Source organism: Bufo bufo, chromosome 4 (genome assembly GCF_905171765.1).
Source record: "Bufo bufo chromosome 4, aBufBuf1.1, whole genome shotgun sequence".
Taxonomy (NCBI): Eukaryota; Metazoa; Chordata; class Amphibia; order Anura; family Bufonidae; genus Bufo; species Bufo bufo.
The window spans coordinates 11,736,056-11,757,469 of record NC_053392.1 but is presented as its reverse complement, the minus strand read 5'-3'; the positions used below and the strand labels follow the sequence as shown (position 1 = coordinate 11,757,469).

Below are 21,414 nucleotides of genomic sequence, written 5' to 3'. Positions count from 1 at the left end.
GACATGGCATCCCAGATTTCCAAAAAGATCTTCGAATCGTGACTCGTCTGACCACAGAACAGTCTTCCATTTTGCCACACTTCATTTTAAATGATCCCTGGCTCAGTGAAAATGCCTGAGCTTATGGATCTTGCTTAGAAATGGCTTCTTCTTTGTACTGTAGAGTTTCAGCTGACAACGGTGGATGGCACGGTGGATTGTGTTCACTGACAATGGTTTCTGGAAGTATTCCTGAGCCCATTCTGTGATTTCCTTTACTGTAGCATTCCTGTTTGTGGTGCAGTGTCGTTTAAGGGCCCGGAGATCACGGGCATCCAGTATGGTTTTACGGCCTTGACCCTTACGCACAGAGATTGTTCCAGATTCTCTGAATCTTTGGATGATGTTATGCACAGTTGATGATAGTAGATGCAAAGTCTTTGCAATTTTTCGCTGGGTAACACCTTTCTGATATTGCTCCACTATCTTTCTGCGCAACATTGTGGGAATTGGTGATCCTCTACCCATCTTGGCTTCTGAGAGACACTGCCACTCTGAGAAGCTCTTTTTATACCCAATCATGTTGCCAATTGACCTAATTAGTGTTAATTGGTCTTCCAGCTCTTCGTTATGCTCAAATAAACTTTTTACAGCCTCTTATTGCTATTTGTCCTAACTTTTTGGGGATTTGTTGACACCGTGAAAATTGGAATCAACGTATTTTTCCTTTAAAATGATACATTTACTCCACATTTGCCATCTCCACATCATTGCATTCAGTTTTTATTCACAATTTGTTTAGTGTCCCAACTTTTTTGGAATTCGGTTTGTATGTTTGTTGTGGGTGTCTCCCTTGCATGGGAGCAGGGGATAAAAGCAATTGTATTTTTTCAATGTGGGGCCTTCTAGTAAAGTATTTCTAGCATTCAGCTTGGGCTAATGTATAGACTTATTTGGCGATACCGGCGATACCAGCGATACTAGCGATTTATTGCTCTGTTGATTATTTGGCTGTGCTATTTCAAGGGGAGAAGGGAATACTAGACGGTGACACAGATGATACCGTCACAATAACAAATATTAAAAAATGATATTCACAGTACATGATTGTGAATAAGTGGGGAAAAGGACACAGTGGCACATCACCTCAGATAAAAGCTCTTCAACTGTAACAAAATGCAACAATATAGCGACCTATAAAGATGATAGTAACAAATCCCGGGTACAGGGTATGGCGGTCGGGTCTGTATAAGGTGCATGTAAATACAATGGTGTGCCAAAAAGTGACCAATGCGTAGAGTGAGCAAAAAAGTAACGAACATGTATGCTCACTAACTACAGATACAACATAGATGGCAACATATACAAACGGAAAATACAAATGTGATAGCACTCTGCATCCAGCATTCTGCCCTGCCTCCATGCTGGATGAGGCATTGGTGTACATTTTGGCCAAAGCGTAATAAGCCACTCACCACGTCAAGGTTGCCTCTATTGAGTGGTCCCTAACACTAGTTCCTACCTGTTTATGGGCCATGACAGCCACACAAAGTCCAGGGAATGCAGGTCAGCATGCACGCCAAGCACACTCTGCTTTTAACCCCGTCCGGTGCCATTACAGCTTTCATCGGATCCAGGGATGCAAGTACCAACATGCACGCTGAGCCCACCATATACTTCTCCTGGAGCCAAATGGCTACTGGTAGGTTCTATATAAGCAGACTCAGTTTTATACTGACTTTAAAACCAGCCTCCAGGACAGATTGACTGGTCAGGTGTGCATGACTCCAAGGAGATCGCCACACCTCCAATATATGCTACAAAGAAAAAATGTGGGGTATTGAGTCAGCACAACCTGTATGTAGGTGCATATCACTATGGCGAAATACATATACAAACGGAAAATGCAAATGTGATCGCACACTACATCCAGCACTCTGCCCTAATGCTGGATGAGACATTGGTGTACATTTTGGCCAAAGCGTAATAAGCCACTCACCACGTCAAGGTCGCCTCTATTGAGTGGTCCCTAACACTAGATCCTACCTGTTTATGGGCCATGACGTGATGGCGCTCCTCGACGCACGTTTCGCGTGTAATCGCTTCCTCAGGAGGAGTGAAAGGTAAGGGAGAAGTAACATATTTAAAAGGAAAAGCCTACCAATGAGTGAACAGAACCATGAGCATGTGATAGGTCATGAATGTCATCATCACCAGAGCGGTGCATGACCTATCAACACCCGCCGTGTCATGCTACTTCCGCCCCTCCCCTGAGGCCGGTCGCGGAGAGGGCAGTCACAGCGTGATGACGCGGACCGCCGTCGCCACCACCGCATCTAAATGGAGAGCGGGCGGAAGTGGACCAGCGGGCAGAACAGTCATGCGCACTAGTGATGTTAATGTAGAAAGCCCCGATCAAGATCAAGAGTGATGCTATATTGTTGCATTTTGTTACAGTTGAAGAGCTTTTATCTGAGGTGATGTGCCACTGTGTCCTTTTCCCCACTTATTCACAATCATGTACTGTGAATATAATTTTTTAATATTTGTTATTAATAAACATTACATTTTATGATCATTATAGATGTGTTATGCACTCTTTTCTGTGGTCACGCATCAATTAATGAAGAATTTCTTACATTTTATTCCCTGTCAACTATGCAGAGCAGGGGTTTATATCCGGCAAAATTTGAAAAATGTCACCTGACAATGTAATTGACGATCATTTTAAATTGATGTTCCTGTCACCTATGTAGAGGTGCCCCAGTGACATCCTCCATCCATTTGGATATCTTCTCTATCAACTTTCGATGTTCTTTTCTGAGCCTAACATGTTGATCACGGTTATCGGCGAATTAGGGTTCCACGCCGGAGAGGGAGCGTGAGAAAGAGAGACCACATTTAAGGGAGATAAATGAATAAAAAAAAATTGGGATCGAGCGGAAATATGGGAAAAGTTATTGAGACGCAAATGTGGGACATATTAGTAAAGCAGAAATGTGGGACAAATTATTGAAGCACATATGTGGTACAACTTGTTAAAGTTTAAGCATTGAATGAAAGGAGGTGGCGCGCATCAATTAAAGAAGAATTTCTGAAATTTTGTTACCTGTCACCTATTCAGAGCAGGGGTTTATTCATGTCCCAATTTTTTTTTTACTGGTCTAATAGGTATAGCAGTGGTACATCACACCCAAAAATCTGTGAATTTCACCCGAAAATGTAACTGACAATAAAAAATGTTTTTCCCGGTCTAATAGGTCTAGCAGTAGTACATCACACCCAAAAATTGTTTTATTTCAACCGAAAATGTAACTGACAAAGTAGTGAAATTACATAAAATAAAATACGTACAAATAAAAATTTGATTTATGAGGTGGAGTTCCATATGGAGTAGGAGTTTGAGGAGGCGGTGGACCTAGCAGTGTAGGTGGAAGCGGCGGTGGAGGAGGACGTGGTAGCCAAAACTGGTTTTTGTTTTAATTTTTTTTTTATTAGGGTACACTCCAAAAGAGTGTGAAATATCCAAAATACAAGAATGAGCAATTGCGCTGCAGTATAACAATGGCTGGTTAGTGCCGGTATACATGTCTATTCTGCACAAGGTACGGAAAAGTCCTGAGGGATCCATGCCTGGTTTATTTTAATGAACGTGAGCTTGTCCACGTTAGCTGTGGACAGGCGGCTACGCTTGTCTGTGATGATGCCTCCTGTCGTGCTAAACACACGTTCAGATAATACACTGGCTGCAGGGCAGGCCAGCACCTCCAAGGCGTAAAGGGCAAGCTGAGGCCATGTGCCCAATTTGAAGACCCAGAAGTTGAAGGGGGCAGACCCATCAGTCAGTACGTGTAGGCGTGTGCACACATACTGCTCCACCATGTTGGTAAAATGCTGCCTCCTGCTAAGACGTTCCATATCAGCTGGTGGAGCTGGTTGTTGTGGCATGCTGACAAAGCTTTTCCACATTTCAGCCATGTTAACCCTGCTTTCTGAGGTGCTGGCGGTGCCCCAGCTGCGTTTGCGACCTCTTCTTCGTCCTCTGCCTTCGCCTTGTGCTTCCACTGTGCCCCCAACGTCAGGTGGGAATGCCACCAGCAGTGCTTCTACCAGTGTGCGCTTGTACTCGCGCATCTTACGATCACGCTCCAGTGAGGGAATTAAGGACGGTACGTTGTCCTTGTAACGGGGATCCAGCAGCGTGGCCACCCAGTAATCAGCACAAGTTAGAATAAGGGCAACTCGGCGGTCGTTGCGGGGACACTGCAGCATGTAATCGCTCATGTGTGCCAGACTGCCCAGAGGCAACAAAATGCTGTCCTCTGTGGGAGGTGTATCGTCTGTGTCCTCTGTATCCCCTAGCCACGCACAAGTGATGGCCATGAGCTGGTCTGGGTGCCACCCTACTGTGCACATGGTTCCTCCTCCTCCTCCATCTCCTCATCCTCCACCTCGTCAACCTTCAGAACTGTGCCCTGGCTGGACAATTGTGTACCTGGCATTTGTGGGTGCAGGAACCCACCCTTGGAGCCACTTGGAAATGACTGTCCGGAAACCCTACGAAATGATCCCTCTTCCTCCTCCTGTGCCACATCCTCTTCCATCATCAATAAACTAAGTGTACTGACATAGGAGGTCACAATAATGGCAATTGGCACTCCAGATTACCAAGTGAAAAGGGCAATAATAGGAAGTGGGTAATCTAAAATTAAAAATTTAATATTTATTGGTAATGCAGATAAAAAAATAGGTTCCAAAATAAAGTGTGCTGTAGACAAACCTTGGGATAGAAATAATGTATAAACACTAGGGCAACCTAAGCGTCTATCCCAAATGAAAATGACAAAAAATACACAATAATAGTGCACGGCGGCACCAGTAACCGTATTGTCCTACCGGTACCGCGGAACAGGATGCAGATCGATCACCACCGTCGTCAGACCTTCGATAAAGGTTTCTCCAAAACAAAAGTTTGAAAAATATATGAACGTGTGCAGCTTCTCCTATATCATGTCACTGCATGCACCATAGTCTCCTTATCTATAGAGACCGCCCAGGGAGGTATCCACCATCTGGTTACCCCCACCACTGGCTGACATATTTAGTTAGGCTGGTTTCTAGGGATTAGTGTCCATCATATACCTATCCCTAGTACGTTTTCCCTCATCTCTCCCCTGATGAATTGCCTTCTAATTTGTTTTTTTAGGCAGTGAAACATGCGTGTAGGGAGTTCTTTTTTGTTTTAGGGACACATAGTTTATTCATTCTAGGGACAGGTTCCGGACGGGGTCGTCCTTGTCAGGACGAGTGCCCTGTGGTGAGGCTGCTACCTACATTTAGTATTAGGGATATATCGCCTAGCTAGCCATAGGGCCTTAACAGGGACCCTGCACACATGTGCATCACTGCCTGATGTTCATATATTTTTCAAACTTTTGTTTTGGAGAAACCTTTATCGAAGGTCTGACGACGGTGGTGATCGATCTGCATCCTGTTCCGCGGTACCGGTAGGACAATACGGTTACTGGTGCTGCCGTGCACTATTATTGTGTATTTTTTGTCATTTTCATTTGGGATAGACGCTTAGGTTGCCCTAGTGTTTATACATTATTTCTATCCCAAGGTTTGTCTACAGCACACTTTATTTTGGAACCTATTTTTTTATCTGCATTACCAATAAATATTAAATTTTTAATTTTAGATTACCCACTTTCTATTATTGCCCTCTTCCATCATCGCCAGCAGCGATTTTTCAAGGAGGCATAGAAGTGGGATAGTTACGCTGAGAACGGCATTATCGGCACTGCCCATGTTGGTGGAGTACTCGAAACAGCGCAACAAGGAACATAGGTCTCGCATGGAGGCCCAGTCATTGGTGGTGAAGTGGTGCTGTTCCGCAGAGCAACTCACCCGTGCGTGCTGCAGCTGAAACTCCACTATCGCCTGCTGCTGCTCGCATAGTCTGGCCAGGATGTGCAAGGTGGAGTTCCACCTTGTGGGCACATCGCATATGAGGCAGTGAGCGGGAAGGCTGAAGTTACGCTGCATCGCTGACAGGCGAGCAGCAGCAGGGTGAGAACGCCAAAAGCGCGCACAGATGGCCCGCACTTTATTCAGCAGCTCTGACATATCAGGGTAATTTTTAAGGAATCTCTGCACCACCAAATTCAGCACATGTGCCAGGCATGGGATGTGCATCAAACCGGCTAGTCCCAGAGCTGCTACGAGATTTAGCCCATTATCGCACACCACCAGGCCGGGCTTGAGGCTCACTGGCACAAACCACTCATCGGTCTGTTGTTCAAGGCCTGTCCACAGCTCCTGCTCGGTGTGAGGTTTGTCCCCCAAACAGATACGTTTTAAAACAGCCTGCTGTCGTTTACCCCTGGCTGTGCTGAAGTTGGTGGTGAAGGTGTTACGCTGACCGGATGAGGAGCCGGTAGAGGATGAGGAAGCAGAGTAGGAGGAGGAAGCAACAGGAGGCAAACTGAAGCGCCCTGCAATCGTCAGTGGTGGAAGGACATGCGCCAAACTGCTATCCGCCTCAGGCCCAGCCGCCACTGCATTTACCCAGTGTGCTGTTATAGAGATATAACGTCTCTGATCGTGCTTACTGGTCCACGTATCCGTAGTGAGGTGCACCTTGCCGCAGATGACGTTGCGCAGTGCACACCTGATTTTGTCCCTTACTTGGTTGTGCAGGGAAGGGATGGCTCGCCTGGAAAAGTAGTGGCTGCTGGGCACGACGTACTGTGGGACAGCCACCGCCATAAGGCCTTTAAAACTATCCGTCTCCACCAGACGGAATGACAGCATTTCAAAGGCCAGTAATTTAGAAATGCTGGCATTCAGGGCTAGAGATCGCGTGTGGGTAGGGGGGTACTTCCTTTTCCTCTCAAGTGTTTGGAAGATGGAGAGCTGAATGCTTCCGTGAAACATTGTGGAGGTGCTTGGTGACCCAGGTGGTGGTGTTGCTGGAAGATCCTCTGTTTGCGGGGGTGGCAGGTGGCACTGTCACTCCAGAGGTGGCTGAAGAGGCCGAAACTGCAGCAGAAGAGGAAGCAGGAGGAGCCAGAGACCTTTCTTGGTTTTTGAGGTGTCTTCTCCACTGCAGCTTGTGCTTAGCACTTAAATGCCTGGTCATGCAGGTTGTGCTCAGGTTGAGAACGTTTATGCCTTGCTTCGTGCAAACCACTCGTGTCTTGTCGTCAGCACATTGTCTGAAGTACTGCCACGCCAGGGAACTCCTTGGAGCTGGCTTTGGTGTGCTCGGTCCCTTGCTGCGGTGGGCAGTAGCAGGCGTACTGTCTAGAAAATGGCCGCTCCGCTTTTGCACCCTGCTCCCTCTTCTGCTGGGCTGGTGGCTCTGTGCGACCACCGACTCTTCCTCCGAACTACATAGGTCACTCGCATAACCTTGATTCCATGTGGGGTCGAGGACCTCATCGTCCTCCACATCATCTTCCACCCAGTCTTCACCCCTGCCCTCCTTGTCGGTCTGCACACTTTCGAAAGCCCCAGCAGTTGGCACCTGTGTTTCGTCATCATCCGAGACGTCTTGCGATGGTCCTCCCATGTACTCATCTTGAAAGATAAGTGGTTGGGCATCGGTGCACTCAATCTCTTCCACTTCTGGGGCAGGGCTAGGTGGATGGCCCTGGGAAACCCTGCTAACAGAGTCATCAAAAAGCAGAAGAGACTGCTGCATGACTTGGGGCTCAGACTGCTTGGCTGATTTGCAAGGGGGTGAGGTGAAAGACTGATGGACATGGGCTGCAGATGCCAACTCTGATCTTTCAGCAGGAGACTGGGTGGGAGACAATGTGAAGGAACTGGAGGCACTGTCAGCAACCTAATCTACTATCGCCTGTACTTGTTCAGGCCTCACCATTCGTAGAGCCGCATTAGGCCCCACCAAATACCGCTGCAGGTTCTGTCGCCTACTTGCACCGGAGGAAGGGTTTTTACTTGTGCGTGTAGCTGGCACAGATCGACCACATCCTCTCCCTGCAACAGGAGCTCCACCAGCAGCACCACGACCTGGGCCACGTCCCTTATTTGACGCTCTCATCATATTTCTCAAATTTAGGATCATGCCCTAAATGGGTGTTTAATTAATAGCAGAATAGAACGACAGTATGTACAGGGTGTATCTCACACACCCTGATCCAGACTAGTCCTCATTTCAATTTTCCCAAAATGGCTGTATTTCAAATACCTGAATAGAACCCCTGTATATAAAGGGTGTATCTCACAATGACATCTGCAGCAAAGGCTGCCAAATAAACTTTTTTTGCCCAAACATGTGTTTGTTTAATAACTGAATATGACAGCAGTATGGAATTTCACACGTGCTGATGCTGCAAGGGCTGTAAAAGTGTGTTTTTAAAAACCCAGAAAATTATGGCTGTATTTCTAGCTTAAATTGCACACTGGCTAATCCTGCAAATGCACCAGATGTTGGATATTGCCAAAAAAGGGTGATTTTTTACAACCAGATTATTAGTGCAGTTTTCCAAGATTGGATTTCAATGTCCCAAAAGCTCAGATGCTGTGCTGGTGCACTGAGCTTGCATAAAATGTCTGCCGCCGCCCACCTAACTAACAGACGGATAAAAGTAATTTTTTTTCGGTCACTGGGCTCAGGGCAGGGTAAAAAGATTGTGCCCTGCACCCACACAACTAAATATATGTCGATCGCTGAGTTAGATTCACGTTCTGAACCAAAGATTATGTCCTATTCTCTCCCTGAAATCACCAGCAGCATCCTCCCCCTACACTAGTAACAGCAGAGTGACGTGCGGCGCTACGTGACTCCAGCTTATATAGGGCCTGGGTCACATGCTGCACTGGCCAATCACAGCCATGCCATTAGTAGGCATGGCTGTGACGGCTTCTAAGGTCAGACAGTTAATCGCTTGTTGATTGGCTGCTCTGCCACCGAACCCGAACTTTTACTAAAATGTTCGGGGTCCAAAAATCCTAAAGTTCGGTACGAACCCGAACTTTACAGTTCGGGTTCGCTCAACCCTAGTAATGGTTTCTTGCTGTCAATGACAGGACACATAATGGGTGTAGTGACACAAATGTCTTTCTTCTAAGTGCCAGGAAATAGTCCAGGCGGAGACAGAGGTGTAATGAAGGGGCCACCTGTTTGGATGGTGAACAACAAAACTATGGGAGCTGCTCATGTTTGTCAGTGGAACAAACAGTCCTCTCTACTGGTGGTCTGTCTGGGCCGTCTGGAGGCTGTTTGCTGTGTGTGCCCTCATGTAACCACTGCTCCCAACATCTCCTAACAGCGAGGTCAGAGCTTCCTAGATGACGGTCAATTCGTCAAAACCACCATCCTGCTTCTCTCAGTCCAAAGCGAAATGTCTTTGAGTGTTGAAGAGGCATGTCTAGCAGTGAATGATCTCTCACTAAGGGGTACACTATTCAGAAGTAGCCTCTGAGAGCCTTTTTATAGGGCTCCCTACCTCTGCTGTCTGTCTCCTTTCTCCTCCTCTTCCTTCTACCTCTGCTGTCTGTCTGTCTCCTTCTGCTGTCTGTGTCCCCTCCTTCCTCTGCTGCTTGTGTGTCCCCTTCTTCCTCCTCCTACCTCTGCTATCTGTGTGTCTCCATCCTGCTCCTTCTACCTCTGCTGTCTGTGTGTCCACTTCCTCCTACCTCTGCTGTGTGTCTCCTCCGTCCTCCTCCTACCTCTGCTGTCTATGTTCCCTTCCACCTACCTCTGCTATCTGTGTGTCTCCTTCTTCCTCCTCCTACCTATGCTGTCTGTGTAGTCTCCTCCACCCCACCTCTGCTGTCTGTGTATTCTCCTCCACCCCACCACTGCTGTTTGTGTATTCTTTTCCTACCTCTGCTGTCTGTGTATTCTTCTCCTACTTCTGCTGTCTGTGTATTCTTCTCCTACCTCTGCTGTCTGTGTATTCTTCTCCTACCTCTGCTGTCTGTGTATTCTCCTCCACCCCACCTCTGCTGTCTGTGTATTCTCCTCCACCCCACCACTGCTGTCTGTGTATTCTTCTCCTACTTCTGCTGTCTGTGTATTCTCCTCCTACCTCTGCTGTCTGTGTATTCTTCTCCTACCTCTGCTGTCTGTGTATTCTCCTCCACCCCACCACTGCTGTCTGTGTATTCTTCTCCTACCTCTGCTGTCTGTGTATTCTTCTCCTACCTCTGCTGTCTGTGTATTCTTCTCCTACCTCTGCTGTCTGTGTATTCTTCTCCTACCTCTGCTGTCTGTGTATTCTTCTCCTACCTCTGCTGTCTGTGTATTCTTCTCCTACCTCTGCTGTCTGTGTATTCTTCTCCTACCTCTGCTGTCTGTGTATTCTTCTCCTACCTCTGCTGTCTGTGTAGTCTTCTCCTACCTCTGCTGTCTGTGTATTGTCCTCCTCCTACCTCCCGGTTTTGAGGCAGATTTTCCTGCAGGATTGGTTGCCAGTCTGGACAGGAATCGGAAACATAAAGGCCGGATTCACACGTCTCTTTCCTGGTGGATCGACTTCTGCAGGAAAATCTGCCTCAAAACCTAAAAAAAACCAAACATGTGAACCTACTCTAACGAGACGCTCACACGGGGCTTTTCCAGCAGAATGTTAACGGGGACAGCTGCACCGAATTCACACAAAAAAAAAACAGTCGTCGACCGCGTCCTTTCCGCCTCCCATACATCTGTAAGTCGCACTCCACGATCCTCAGCGCTGCCTCCCATTGATATGTATGGAAGACAGAAAGGACACGGCTGCTGCTGTCCCCTGGAAAAGCCGTGATTCAGCAGAACTATAAATCCTGCCTTTACATTTCCTATTCCTTTCCAATCCAGTTCTTACTGAAAAACCTGCAGGAAAATGTGCCCCAAATCCACGAAACTGTGTGAACGTAGCCTTATACCGACCTCCTCCAGTATACTAGTGATGTCTGCAGGCCAGAAACATCAAACCCAGAGCTGCCCCTCCCTCACTGGTCACATGGGTGTGACGTCATCACAGGTCTTTCATCACCACTTCCCTCAGCTGCTGAGCTCCGCCCCCAGCACTGATCACATGACAGTGACGTCATCCCAGGTCCTTCTCTACCACTTCTCTCCACTGCTGAGCTCCGCCCCCTGCACTGATCACATGACGGTGACATCATCCCAGGTCCTTTCCTACCACTTCTCTCCACTGCTGAGCTCCGCCCCTCCTGATCACATGACGGTGACATCATCCCAGGTCCTTCTCTACCACTTCTCTCCACTGCTGAGCTCCGCCCCTCCTGATCACATGACGGTGACGTCATCCCAGGTCCTTCAGCTCTTGCAGTGCAGCAGATCCAGAGCAGGTCCTGGTCGGTAGTCACTGCTGTGGTGTCTGGAGCCTCTTCTTCTCTCTGGTATCAGCCATTTCTCCAGAATCCCCCTTTATCCCCGGTGCTGGGGGCTCTGAGAAGCGGGGTCTCTCCAGGAGCAGTAAGTGCGGTTCTGGATCTCACTAATGCTCTTGTCCCTGGAGGATTTCCAGCCTCTCCTCTCCTCATAAAGGCGCCTGCAGTACTAGAAGCCTCCAGCTCCACCAGGTCTCTCCTCTTCTCCTGAATCACCACCAAGGATGGACAGGAAGGAGATCAGCAGAAGAATATTAGACTTCACCTTGGAGATCATCTCCCTGCTGAGCGGAGAGGTAAACTTTTCTAGATTTCTCTCCTCTTTATTGTATTCTGTAACAAGTCAGACATCGGGAAGGAGAATCCATCATAGGAAGTGATAGGAAGAGTCCAGGGTCCTGGAGAACGGCCTCCAGACCTTCCAAGTGATGGAGAACCTGAAGATCAGCCACCAGTATGGTCAGTGATGGATCATGGAGACCAATAGTCATGTTGTAGGAGCCATGAGAAGGTAAGTAGGCACGTTGTACCAGGAGGAGAGGAAGCAGAGGAGGAGATGGCCAGAGTGTGGCCTGGAGGGAGGATTTCTACCACTAGTCTGACATCTAGATGATACTGGACTATAACAAGGAGGCCTCCACTACGTCTAGAGGAAAGAAGGTTTCTCCACCAACATAGAAGAGGAGTCTTTACTGTAAGAGCAGTGAGACTATGGAGCTCTCTGCCAGAGTAAGGAGTCATGGGGGATTCTGTAGAAGAGTCCAGAAGGAGCCTGGAGGTCTGGAGGGTAATAATATTCCAGCTTCTAATGACTAGATTACTGGAGATGGGGCCATGATCCAGGGAGGGATTCTGAGTGTAGATCTGGTGTCAGGAAGGAATTTCTTTCCCTAAGTGTCTCTCTCCATCCACAGGATTACACCATAGTGAAGAAGACATCGGGGGGGACTCCCATCATCCATGAGTCAGGAGGGTGGAGCAGGACCCCCATCACAGAGCCTCCTCCCCTGATACATGAGCAGAAGATCCTAGAACTCACCCACAAGATGATGGAGCTGCTGACTGGAGAGGTGACACTGCTGGGAATGCTGGGAAATTCTCCAGTAACAGCACTGGAGGGGTCTGGGTGATGACGGTGTCATTGTGTTGTCAGGTTCCTGTAAGGTGTCAGGATGTGGCGGTGTATTTCTCCATGGAGGAGTGGGAGCATGTAGAAGGACACAAGGATCGGTACAAGGAGGCCATGATGGAGGCTCCCCGGCCTCTGACATCACCAGGTAAGAAGAGACGAGGTGAGAAATCTATCTGATTATAGAGGTGTAAGGGTCACATAGATAATACTCCCATCATCTGCTAAATATATATTGTGCGGTTTCGCTCTGGTGGACAGGATTAGCGGACGCAGTATAGAGGCAGCAACAAGTTCTTTGGATCAAACAGTTCAGTGTTTTATTCACACTTTAGGCAAGTGACAAAACAAGCGTCATAAACAACGGTGTTGTTGGTAATTCACACCATGTGGCAATTCTGCCTCAAAGAGTCCTGCTGGGAGTCCACATGCTGGGAGGAAAATACCTGTTTTCCAAGACCAAACCTCTCACTGTGTCACATACCCCCCCCCCCCCCTTTGATCAACCTTGAGGGGGTGAACACCCGCCAGACAGGGTATCCGTGTTTCCCTGCAACCGGCCTGCCCTGTGTTCTACCAAAAACGTAAAGTGTTATAGGTATATGTACTATGTTACTATACCGGGTCTCGGCTGGGGTGAGCTTACAGCTGAGAAAGACAAGAAGATGCTCCTCTCCGTTGACTTCCTGAGACAGCACAGCACCGAGGCCTACTTCGGAGACATCGGTCTGTATTATAAACTCCCTTTTGAAGTTGTGCATCACCAAAACCGGGGACCCGCACAGGGCCGACTTCAAAGCGGAGAAAGCCTCTTCTGCCTGATCAGCCCAGTGAACCATCATCTTGTCCCTTGTCAAGGGCGCAGCTAGAGTAGCAAAGTGAGGGACAAACTTGATGTAATAGCCCACCATTCCCAGGAATGACTTTATTTGCCTAGTGGTGACAGGTCGGGGCCAATTCCGTATCGCCTCTATTTTGTTCACTTGGGGTTTAATGACTCCATGCCCAATGACATACCCCAGGTACTTAGTCTCTTCTAACCCTATCACACATTTTTTGGGGTTAGTGGTTAGGCCAGCTTTCCGAAGAGAGTCCACTATAGCCTGCACTTTGGGTAGGTGACTTTCCCAGTCGGTACTGAGGAGGACAATATCGTCCAGGTAAGCCGAAGCGTATGTGGACGAAGCACAATGTCCATTAGTCGCTGAAAAGTGGTGGGGGCGCCATGCAGACCAAGGGGTAACACCTTATATTGATACAGCCCCTCACGCGTGATGAAGGCAGTTTTCTCTGTGGCAGCCTCTGTTAAGGGCACCTGCCAGTACCCTATCATGAGGTCCAAAACAGCAAAAAATGGGCTTGTCCTAACCTCTCGATGAGCTCATCCACCTGGGGCATGGTATACGCATCGAATTTGAAAACCTCTGTACGATTTAGAAAGTCATTACAAAAAACCGCAACGTTGGGTATCAATACTATAGGACTGGCCCACTCACTTTTTGACTCCTCAATGACGTCTAGCTGCAACATTAGCTGCACCTCCTCCGATATGGCTTGTCGCCGAGCCTCGGGCACCCGGTATGGTTTTAATCCTTTTCAGGACCAAGCCATTTTTCACCTTTCTGCCCAGGCCAGATGTGTCACTTTATGTGGTGATAACTTTAAAACGTTTTTACTTATCCAGGCTATTCTGAGATTGTTTTCTCGTCACATATTGTACTTCATGACACTGGTAAAATTGAATCAAATTATTTCATTTTGATTTTTAAAAAAAAATACCAAATTTACCCAAAATTTAAAAACATTTGCAAATTTCAATTTCTCTACTAATAGATAGTAATAACTCCAAAAATAGTTATTACTTTACATTCCCCATATGTCTACTTCATGTTTGGATCATTTTGTGAATGCCATTTTATTTTTTGGGGACGTTAGAAGGCTTAGAAATTTTGAAGCAAATCTTGAAATTTTTCAGAAAATTTCCAAAACCCACTTTTTAAGGGCCAGTTCAGGTCTGAAGAACTAATGGAAAATGGAGATGAAACTTCAGAATTTCACTTTTTTGGCAGATTTTCCATTTTAATATATTTTTTTCCAGTAACAAAGCAAGGGTTAACAGCCAAACAAAACTCAATATTTATTACCCTGATTCTGTTGTTTACAGAAAGACCCCATATGTGGTCGTAAACTGCTGTACGGGCACACGGCAGGGCGCAGAAGGAAAGGAACGCCATATGGTTTTTGGAAAGCAGATTTCACTGGGATAATTTTAAGCTGCCATGTCACATTTAAAGACCCTCTGATGCACCCCTAGAGTAGAAACTCCCAAAAAATTACCCCATCTTAGAAACTACGGGATAAGGTGGCTGTTTTGTTGGTACTATTTTAGGGTACATATGATTTTTGGTTGCTTTATATTACACTTTTTGTGAGGCAAGTAACAAAAAATAGCTGTTTTGGCACTGTTTTTATTTCTTGTTATTTACAGTATTAATCTGACAGGTTAGATCATGTGGTATTTTTATAGAGCAGGTTGTCACGGACGCGACAATACCAAATATGGTTGTTTTTCAGTTTTACATAATAAAGCATTTTTGAAAAAATATATATATTTTTTAGTGTCTCCATATTCTGAAAGTCATAGTTTTTTCAGTTTTTGGGCGATTGTCTTAGGTAGGGTATGATTTTTGCGGGATGAGATGACTGTTTGATTGGCACTATTTTGGGATGCATATGACTATTTGATCGCTTGCTATTACACTTTTTGTGATGTAAGGTGACAAAAAAATTGCTTTTGTTACACCGTTTTTATTTTATCTTTTTTTACGGTGTTCACCTGAGGGATTAGGTCATGTGGTATTTTTTTTAGAGCAGGTTATTACGGATGCGGCGATACCTAATATGTCTACTTTTAAATTTTTTTGAGATTTAACACAATAATATCATATTTTTTTAAACAAAAAAAAATCATGTTTTAGTGTCTTCATAGTCTGAGAGCCATATTTTTTATTTATTTTTTTGGGCGATTGTCTTAGGTAGGGGCTAATTTTTTGCGGGATGAGGTGACTGTTAGATTGGTATTATTTTGGGGGGCATACACCTTTTTGATCGCTTGGTATTGCACTTTTAGTGATGTAAGGTGACAAAAAAAAAGTTTTTATTTTATTTTTTTGACCGTGTTCACCTGAGGGGCGATACCTAATATGTGATAAAGGGAGAAAAGACAAGAAATGAATCGCACATCCACTGCTGTGCTTTGATCTCATCCCTGCTACTATTGCAGGAGACCGCACTAAATAGCGCATGTGTACCACCTCCTATGCTACATGCTGAATGAGGCCGGGATGGCGCCGCAGCGTCGGTGGTCGCCGTGCCAAGGTTAGGTTAGGACCCACTCATAGAGGCAACCTCGGCGTGGAGAGTGGGCTTATGCCTTTTGATCAAAATGTACACTAACGCCTCGTTCAGCATGTAGCATGGAGGGGGTACACATGTGCTATTTAGTGCTGTCTCCTGCAATAGTAGCAGGGATCAAAGCGTAGCAGTGGATGTGCGATTCATTTCTTGTCTTTTCTCCCTTTATCACATGTATGGCGATACCTAATATGTCAACTTTTTTCTTCCCCCTATTTTTAACAATTTTTTTTTAATTTTATTTTGGGAAAAGGATGCTTTTTTTTTTATTTGAAACTTCTAATTTTTTTGTAAAACTTTATTTTTTTACTTTTTTTTTTTACTTTACTTTTTAGTCCCAATCTGTGACTTCAACTTTTGGGGGTCTGATCTCCTTTACAATGCATGACAATACTTCTGTATTGTCATGCATTGGCTGTAAGTGTATTACCGGTGTAATACAGGGGGCTGGATCTCACAGGCTGTCACGGAAGGCAGCCACGATGCCGAAGGAAGGCATCGGGCTGCCATCGGGCCCCCGTCACAGCAGCGTGGGGACCCGATGGCTGCTTCCTCCCTGCATGGACATCGCATGTGCCGCGGTCAGTGCTGACTGCCGGACTCCTGCTGCTGATTGGGTGGGCGCAGCTCCTGCACCCGCCAAAACAGCGCACCGTACATGTACGGTGCTGGCCGTTAAGTCACGTCCGGTTGCGCCGTACATGTACAGCTCTGTGTAATCAGACTTTTGCCTGAGGCTCAGTGACAATGTCATGCTGGATTATTGAAGTGCCTCCAGGGAGGTCCGAGAACACATCCGTCTTCCGACTAACGAACTCCCTGGCCTCATGAGTCTGTTTAGAGGAGAGGCTGTCAGCAATTTTTACTGTGGCAGCCGCCTCTCTTGCATCAGACAGAGGGGTCGGTACCTCTTCTCCTAGAAAACCCGGCCGCGGGCTGTCCTCTGTACAGGTTTCTCTATCTTTCCATGGTTTGACTAAATTCACATGGTAAACCTGCTCCGGCTTTCGCCGCCCTGGCTGGTGTACATTGTAGTTTACATCTCCAATTTTCCCGAGTACCTCGTATGGCCCCCGGCACCAGAACCAAAACTCGATCACCCAGGTTAAAGATCCGGACCCGAGCCTGCCGATTATAGACCCGACTCTGGGCTCGCTGAGCTGCCTCCATATTCTCCCTAACAAGAGGCAACACGTCTCTATCCGATCTTGCATCTGGGTAACGTACTCAATGACTTTTATGTGGAGTGGGTTTTTGTTCCCATGCCTCTTTGGCCACGTCCAAGAGCCCGCGAGGGTGTCCGCCATATAGCAGTTCGAAGGGCGAGAACCCAGTAGAGGCCTGGCGTACCTCTCGCACTGCGAACATGAGATAGGGCAGAAGGAGGTCCTAGTCCTTCCCATTTTTAGCCACCACCCTTTTCAACATATTTTTTTTATGTTTGGTTAAACCGTTCTACCAGACCATCCATTTGCGGATGGTAAACGGAAGTCTGTAGCTGTTTTATGTGCAGCAACTTACAGAGTTCCCTCATTACCTTGGACATAAAAGGGGTCCCTTGGTCGGTCAAAACCTCTTTAGGTAGTCCTACTCGGGAAAACATCTCCATTAACTCCTTAGCTATGAGTTTGGCAGAGGTATGTCGCAGTGGCACTGCCTCCAGGTACCCAGTGGCGTAGTCTAGAATGTGTTGATGCCCTCTGGTGGACTTTGGTACTGGGCCTATGAGGTCCATAGCTATTCGGTCAAACGGTACTTCGATAATCGGGAGAGGTATTAGGGGACTACGGAAATGTTGCTGGGGGCTAGTTATCTGGCAGGTCGGGCAAGACTTACAAAGCTCTTCCACTTCTTTGAATATGCTGGGCCAGTAAAACCGCTGTAGAATACAATCCTGAGTTTTCTGCAGCCCCAGGTGACCCCCGAGAACGTGCTGGTGGGCTAGATCTACCACAAGCTTGCGATAAGCCTTGGGGACCACCAACTGTTCAATAGGCTCACCCAGTAGTTGGTTTACCCGATACAACATATCCTGATGAACCACAAAGCGGGAAAACACAGACTCTGCCCCAGGTTGTTGTGGGTCACCATCTACTATTAACACATTTTCCCAGGAGCAGGATAGGGTTGGGTCCCGACGTTGGGCGGTACCAAAATTATCCCCGGAGACATTGAGGTCTGCCAATTCTTGACCCGGCGGCAAGTCCTCCATGTCTCCTACCATCACACTTAGTGGGGTTGTCTCCCCCTCTTTCACCGAAGTGGCGGTCACCCCTACTGCTGGCCCTTCGGTCTCAGGTTCCCAGGGTTCTGGTCTCCCCTCTGAGCAAGGCCACCCTGCTAGGGTTACCCCTGTCTCATGGGTATCAGTCACTCTCATAGGAGGCCACAGTGCCGGGAAGCCCGGGAAGTCTCTCCCTATTATGAGTTCATAATGTAGATTTGTGGCGACAGCCACCTAGTGGGTCCATCTACCGGCCACCGTAGTTAGAGACACCAGCGCGGTGGGTTAGTCTTTTACGTCTTCGTGGATGCACATCACCCCAACTTTCCAGCCAGTATACTAAGGGGACCGCACCAGGGTAGCCCTTACTAGGGTCACCAGACTCCCCGAGTCCAGCAGAGCCTCCGCCGGAGTGTCTCCCACTTCCACCTGGCACAAATGATCTAGACTCTAGAGACTCTGGGGTACCTGTTGCACACAGCCTCCTGGCATATAGCGACTGACGGTAGCCATAGTTAGTGTCCATGGGCTCAACCCGATGGGGACAGTCAGCCCTTACATGGCCCCGCTCCTGACACCGCCAGCAGACGATCGGAGCCTGGTCTGCCGTCGGTACATCCCAGGCGGGTTTTATCGGCTCAAATCTCCGGGCCTGGGGTGGAGATTTCCGGGGTTTGCCTCCCCCCTCCCGACAGAACCCTCCTTTAGATTCCTGGTGGCTTCATAGCGTTCCACCAGGTCCACCATCTCAAGGGCATTGCCAGGAGACACCTGACCGATCCAGCACTGGAGAGGGTATGGCAAAGCCCTCCAGAACATACCGGCTAACAGATGATCCAGCATAGCAGTGGGACTTAGCACGTCAGGCTGTAGCCATTTTTGCAAGAGGTGAAGTAAGTTATAATACTAGGTCCTTGTAGGCTCAGCCGGGTTGAACCCCCACTGATGCACCTGCTGGGCCTGGACAAACACATTCACCCCCAGTCTTGCCAGAATCTCAACTTTGACTTTCTGGTAGTCGGCAGCTTGATCGTCCGGCAAGTCAAAATACACCCGCTGGGAATCGGATGCCACGAACGGAGTGACGACCTCAGCCCACTGGTCACGGGGTAGCTTTTCCCTGATGACCACTTTATCGTACATCACCAGGTAGGTTTCGATGTCGTCTGCGGGGGTCATCTTAGGAATTGCAGTACGGACCGATTTCCGGGCATCGTGAACGCTCTGGGTTGCTCCTGCTGTCTACAAAGCCATCACGTATTGTAGCAGCAACTGGTTAGTCTCCTGTGGCTGCTTATTAGCCTCGGGTTGCTGCAGGTTTGTTTCTCGTGCTTGAAAAATGTAGAAACCCAAAAAAATATAAAAAATTAAAAAATATTAAATCGGCGTTCACGACAGCCTCACTGCTCATGCCCGCATGGGGTTTCGGATCCAAGTTCTTTGGATCAAACAGTTCAGTGTTTTATTCACACTTTAGGCAAGTGACAAAACAAGCAGTCATAATCAAACAAAAAGTCACCTTGCGGTGTTAGTGGTAATTCACATCATGTGGCAATTCTGCCTCGAAGAGTCCTTTACCATAGCAGTACCAGCCTGTTTTCTACCAAACAGGTAGCAAGGCTCCCAGATCCCAACACAGAGACATGGCTTCTGAGCCCAGCTGCCTGTTTAAGGACAGCCAGGTGCTGCTGAAACCTGGATCGGCACTTAAAATCTGGTCCGGTATTTGACCTGACCTGGCTGTAAATCAGCCCAGCAGCACATGCTGGGAGGAAAATACCTGTTTTCCCAGACCAAACCTCTCACTGTGTCACAATATATAGAACATATTCAGTCACTGTGTGCTTGTGTTCCCACAGATGGATCAAGGAGGAGAAATCCCCCCGAGAGATGTCCCCGTCCTCTGTATTCCCAGGACTGTCCAGAGGAGAAGCTCCCAGAGAACCATCAGGTAGATGGAGCAGAGCCCTATACACATCTATATAGGGGGGTCCTGCAGTCATAGAGGGGTCATAGATTGTGGGGGTCTCTTATGTGGATCTGTTAGATTTCCCACCTGTCTGCTGTATTGTCCTGAATTGTTACAGATGACAAATCAGGGGGAAGATCTGACTGATATTAAAGTGGAGGATGAAGAAGAGCGGATGATGGGCGATCCCCCGTGTAAGAGTGAGGTGGAGGAGGACATTCCAGTCCATGTGACCACAGGTATGGAATAATGAATGGAGGACGGGAATTGGGAGGTTTCTTCAGGTGAGGCTCCACCTTAGAGCTGCAGTAAAGTAGCACTCCGGGCAGTGACCCCTGTGATATGTACAGTGTAGGCTTACAGAGGACCCAGAATCGGAAAGTTCTGGAACAACTTTATTTAGAACTATATGTTAGGCTGTTTCTCTGTTATTCCTCCTAGAAATTCATGAACATATTGACCACTAGTTGTTACTGGTTCTAGCAGCTCCAGCAGATGCCAATGAGTCCCCGTATTCATGAGCTCACGGTTCTCCTTGCCCACTTGCCTCTGATTGACAGTTTTTTTTCATATGAATCAGCAGTAAGTAGGCAATTAAAGAGAATGACCCAGCAGTTTGCTAAGGAGATCTGTCATTAGTTTATATACAACATAAAACTGGTGACAGATTCCCTTTACGAGGTGTCTGTCATCAGTTTTATCTCCTATGGATGGCATAAACTGGTGACAGATGTCTTTGGCCAAACCATGAGGAGAGGGCACTGGGGGACGGAGAAGAGAGTGAAGTTATCAAACAATTGTTTGAGGTTGCAGGAAAGAGATGATATAAGATTAGTGAAGTAGTCCTGTTTAGAACAGGCGAGTGCAGACCTGAAGTTGAGGACAGCTTGTTTGTATGAGGTAAAGTCCTCCTTGCAGACGGGTTTTCTTCCAGCGTTGTTCTGCTTGTCTCGGTTTTTTGTCTGGTGAGTGTGCCAGGGTTGTCGATTGATCTTCTGGGTTCTGCTGTGTGAGAGAGGGACAACTGACTTAAAAGCTGAAGTAATTGTGGTGTTGGAGAAAGCAGCGGCTGTGTCAGCATCAAGAAGGGAAGATGTGGTGGACAATGGTTTGAGGTTTCTACAAGGGTGTGCTAGTTTATGGACTGGAGGGGCAGTTGAAGAGAGAGTAATTGAGAATGTAAGACGATTGTGGTCAGAGTTTGAAAAATTAGATGGGAGCAGAGGCAGATGAAAACAAGGTCTTATGTGTGTCCATCTCTGTGGGTTGCAGTGGAGGACCACTGTGTGGGGCCAAAGAAGGAAGTAAGAGATAGGAGTTTGGAGGCAG

The 21,414-nt window shown here is 47.4% G+C and overlaps 1 protein-coding gene and 1 long non-coding RNA gene across 2 annotated transcripts in view; one reads left to right on the top strand and one right to left on the bottom strand.

The window, feature by feature from the left end:
- LOC120998306 (oocyte zinc finger protein XlCOF7.1-like) overlaps positions 1-21,414 on the bottom strand; it is a 1,981,422-nt gene that overhangs the window by 1,156,424 nt on the left and 803,584 nt on the right. The window lies entirely within an intron of this gene.
- On the top strand, positions 12,549-20,256 carry LOC120998433. Its single transcript, XR_005778377.1, has 3 exons — positions 12,549-12,626; positions 19,976-20,067; positions 20,204-20,256. It is a non-coding gene; the product is annotated as an uncharacterized LOC120998433 (long non-coding RNA).